Source organism: Suricata suricatta, chromosome 5 (assembly GCF_006229205.1).
Source record: "Suricata suricatta isolate VVHF042 chromosome 5, meerkat_22Aug2017_6uvM2_HiC, whole genome shotgun sequence".
Lineage (NCBI taxonomy): Eukaryota > Metazoa > Chordata > Mammalia > Carnivora > Herpestidae > Suricata > Suricata suricatta.
The window spans coordinates 128532934-128537760 of record NC_043704.1 but is presented as its reverse complement, the minus strand read 5'-3'; the positions used below and the strand labels follow the sequence as shown (position 1 = coordinate 128537760).

General features: G+C 41.5%; 1 protein-coding gene across 2 annotated transcripts in view; it reads left to right on the top strand.

The window, feature by feature from the left end:
• NEK11 (NIMA related kinase 11) overlaps window positions 1-4827 on the top strand; it is a 220879-nt gene that overhangs the window by 160693 nt on the left and 55359 nt on the right. The gene's annotated exons all lie outside the window — the stretch shown is intronic.

The window sequence follows — 4827 nt, the reverse complement described above, 5'->3', positions numbered from 1 at the left end:
GGGGAGCATGCTTTTGAATATCTGTCTGGGGCTGTGCTCACAGCGGGGCCCTCACTGCAGATGAGAATATTACTTTCAGAACTCTGGGCTTCCATCATCACATAGAAGCCATGAAGACATCTCCTTGTGCAGTTTCACAGGCCATGGGCCTGTTCCGGTAGCCAGGACCTGTATTGCTCTAACTACATTTTTGGGGAGATTCACAGCTATGATAATCACTGTGGTGTTAATATATGTCAGAATCTTAACAGGATCCAAAGGACAATTTAAACTAAACAATGTCAGAGTATAAGCCTTGTCACTTAGAAATGAAACAAACCTCTATGAACTGAGCTAGGCTTTGCTCACATTCAGCATCAGCCTGTGCATTTGGAAATTTCCGGTTGCCTGTTGAGCATGTTGAGATCTGGAGTAGCTTCCCCAAATATCTTCAAGAGTTTCTCCCAACCCTCAACAGGAGAAGAGAAACAACCAGTGCAAATGTCCTTTCTGGTCATTTGGACTATGCAATTCTAACTTTGTGGTCCTGAAAATGTTATATGAAGTGGTTTGACCCCAACCCAACCCCAGATTTGGTTTTATTTATGGTATTCCCCTGCCTGTATCAATGGAAAGTAGAGAGAATGAATGAATTCGCATTTGTGTAGCTTCAAAAGATCCTGAGTTTGAAGGTGCCCTTTTGAATTCCAAGTTCAGTATATTAGTTTCCTCTATACATGAAGGTTATTTTATTTTATTTTTTTATAGCTTATTGTCAAGTTGGTTTCCATATAACACCCAGTGCTCATCCCAACAAGTGCCCTCCTCCATGCCCATCACCCCCCTTCCCCTCCCCCACCCCCATCAGCACTCAGTTCTCAATATTCAAGAGTCTCACACTTGGACATGCATCAGAATCACTTAGAGGGCTTGTGAAAATGCAGGTCTGGTGCATGGCCGACAGTTTGTATTTCTGACAAGCTCCCAAGTGATGCTGATGGTCCAGGTCCAGACCATATTCTAAGAACCATAGCTTTAAAATCGTTAAGCCCTGAAATTCTTACCATGCGCACCCACCCTGATTTATAGCCCAAGTAAAATATTAGTAAAGTATAAAATAAAATTCTTAAAATTATAGAGACCTTGCCTAAAGCTATACTGAAAATAGCTTCTTCCTATACTTGTTTCCTCTTTATGTGGTGCTGTCTGTGTGCCGAGCTATCTGGCACTGTATGTGAGAGTCCTGGAGCTTCCTTGGAAGCAGTATTGTATTTTTGCCTCATCCTCAGCATCTGCATCAGACATTTAGGGAGAGCTGGTGGGTTCAAGGCTATTTGAGGAGGCAGGTTTTGAGACCTATTTGGGACATGGTCCCAGCTACCAGGTGGGATCCTAGACAAACCAGGGCAAAACTTTATAATGATACCAGAGAGCACCCACTAGGTGCTTCTTTCATACATAGAGGACCTATTGTCCCAAATGGAGATACCTCATTTCTGAAGCCCTAACCCCCCTGAAATTTCCCATGGTATATAAGACACAAGGCTAGTCATGAGCAGGATTCTGAGTGATCCATGTGAAATTAGGAGAGAGAGGGAGAAAAGAAATTAAAAAGAGAGCAGGAAAAGCCAGAAATGAGAACATAGGGGAGACAGCCAAGAATGTAGGCATTCTTGGCCATTTCACCAAGGGCAGATACTTCAAAATATGAAATCTCCATGGTTTAGATGTGTATCCGGTTCCCCCCCTCATTCCTTTCTTTCCTCAAAATGTTTATAAAGCACATACATTAAGCCAGATAACATAGAGGACAAAGAAAACAAGGTCCGTGTCTTAATGAACTCTGAGTGTAGTCAGCGAGGCTGATAATTACAGGGCACCTGTGATGAGGACAACACAGACTGTGAACAAGGCAGGTGGAAGACAGGGTCCACCGCTGGGTGCAGCTTGGAAGAATTTACAGAGGAGGCTGACGTTTGTCATTTCTTGTATCAATGAAGGCAGGACAAGATTTTATTTACTGTAGTATTCTCAAAGTCTAACATATAGCCTGGCACATAGTAGTTTAACAATAATCGCTTGATGAATTAATAGAAGGATGAGTAGGGTTGCCAAGTAGTTGGAGAGGGAAATATTCTCTAGAAAGGATCAAGCAACATGAAAGCTCAGAGGTATGAAACAACTGGGTGTGTTCATGGAGCTGTTACTGGGATATAAGATCTGAGGGAGGGATCAACAAACCTGGCTATGCAGGGCCAAACCCATGGATAATCTTGTATGCTAGGTTAAGGAGCTTGAATTTTATCCTGTGGATTAGGGTACCAGCAGTTTTTAAGCGAGGTCAGAAGAGATTGCCTTTAACAAACAATAAGGAGGTTGTTTTGAAAGGAGTGATTTGAGATGGGGAACAGGTTATGGGCTCTCATTACAGAGACAGTAGATAGTGTTACTATAGTAACTATTGAGGCCTGTCTCTACTCAGTAAGGACAGAAGATGACCTCTGACTTCCTTTTCATCGAACTTAGAAAGGAAAATTATGTCTCCATATTTCTTAGTAACCAGATTATGAAACAAGGCAACATATGAAATTTAACATTAAAAAATTTTTTTAATGTTTATTTATTTTTGAGAGAGAGCATAAGCAGGGGAGGGGCAGAGAGAGAGGGAGACCCAGAATCTGAAGCAGGCTCCAGGCACTGAGCTGTCAGCACAGAGCTGGACACAGGGCTTGAACCCACGAACCCTGAGATCATGACCTGAGCTGAAGTCAGTCACTTAACCAACTGAGCCACCCAGGTGCCCCTGAAATTTAACAGTTTTAAATGCTTGTGAAATTGGCTGTACTGCTAGAGAAAAAAGTCATCAGCAGAATGATACAAGTTATTGTTAAACTATATTTATAGAAAGGCTTATTTTGTAGATTCAAACTGGATGTTGTCACGAAGTAATTAGAATATAACAGATGCTTCCAGACCTCTCTGCACATTAAGAACCAACCCTTTAGTGTGTTGAGATATCTGATCCTTTTGACTTTTTGAAAATTGTTGCCTCTCAATTCTTCCACTGAACCTTGGTAACAACTACTTAATCTCTACTAAACAATGTGACTGATATAGACCAGAGAAGGTGTCAGGGCTTCTGAATCCTTTAGAAACTTCTTTGCTTAAGCTCTACAAACTCTAAGCTATTAACTATAGGGTTGACTGATAGCCATTTAACCTTGTACTATTGTGTTTTTCACCTTGAAAGAAATGAATTTCATTTCTCATACTAATTAGAATGATTTCAACATAGTGTTTTATCTTTCATTACTGGCCCACTGAAACCACTGCATTTGAGGAGGGGAGGGATATTTTGGATCATAAACTACTTGGATCATTTTGATGTGAGTGCACTATGCACAATATCTGTTTGCCCTTATGTCTTCTGTTTATATATTAAAGAAATGTAATACTTTCTGTAAGTTCTTTAAACTTGAAAGGATATAACAGATTCAGACTATACTTTCAGGGATCATTTCTATAGTTTGTTACCAGAATTAGTGCGGGGGACCAGCCCACGCACCAGAGTGTAAGGGTCTCTGAGTAGGGGGTTGGTGTCGGCGAAATATCTATAAGAAAGAACACAGACAACATGAATGGTGGAAGAGACCACACTTTACTGTGAAACTTGATGTCTTATATACTATAGGTGATTACATCTTTCTTTTAATGATTACATTGTTTGTAACTTCTTAGGAATCACATGTTTCAGAAAGGATCATTGTTTTCACGGAGGAGAGAACAGAAAATTAAAGACAGGAATGAAGTACAAAACAGAAGATCAGAAAACATAATTTATCACTAAAAATACATCAGCAGGAGTCTTATTTTGCATATATAGTGTGATATTAACTGAAGCTTATGACAAGGCTATTTTTCTTTGAGGGTTCAAACAATGGTCTGTGAGTAAGGTGCCTTTAACCAGGGGAGAGGTCTCAATCAGAAAATCTGCCCATTTACCGAAACCGCAATTACCAAATGGCAAGAATAATAGGAGAACTAACTCCAGTCTCCGATCCACTTAGGTCAGGCAGTCAAGCACACACATTTTCAAGCAGGGGAAGCAGGGTCCCAAAGGCCGCACAGCACTGCGCCCCAGTCTCCCAGGACCTTTGTTCTTTTGTCCTGATCCTCAAATGGGGGGAGGGCTAACCGTTATCCAGGGTAGCGCCTTCCTAGACGAGGCTAGGGACTTTGCGATTACATACGCTCCCCCCGGAGGCTTTGCCGTCACAGTGGAATCACCTCTGCAGGCTTTGTGGCTGGAGGGGCCCCAACAAATTAGTAGCAATTTATAGAGAACCTACTATGTGTCTGCTACTGTGCCAGACACTTGCATTCGACAGATGTGTGGTGAAACAGATGGGGATAGGGGAAAGGCTTTGCAGTATAAATAAATCCCTAAAACTGGGTGGCTCAGTCAGTGAAGCATCTGACTCCAGCTCAGGTCATGATCTCACAGTTTGTGAATTTGAGCCCCGCATTGGGCTCTGTGCTGATAGCTCGGAGCCTGGAGCCTGCTTTGGAATCTGTGTCTCCCCCTCTCTCTGCCCCTCCCAAGCTCATACTCTGTCTCTCTCTGTCTCTCAATAATAAGTAAATGTTAAAAAAAATTTTTTAAAGAACATTCTATATATTACTACTATCTAGGAAAAAAGTTCCAGTGATCAAATTTACCAAGAGAGATACTCAGCAATCGTGCACTCATTTATTACTCACACATTATGATTTCACCAAGTTAATATATGTTGGTTTGTAAGCTCCTTGGGAGCTTCCTAGGTATAATCTGAAACCGGCTCCTAAACC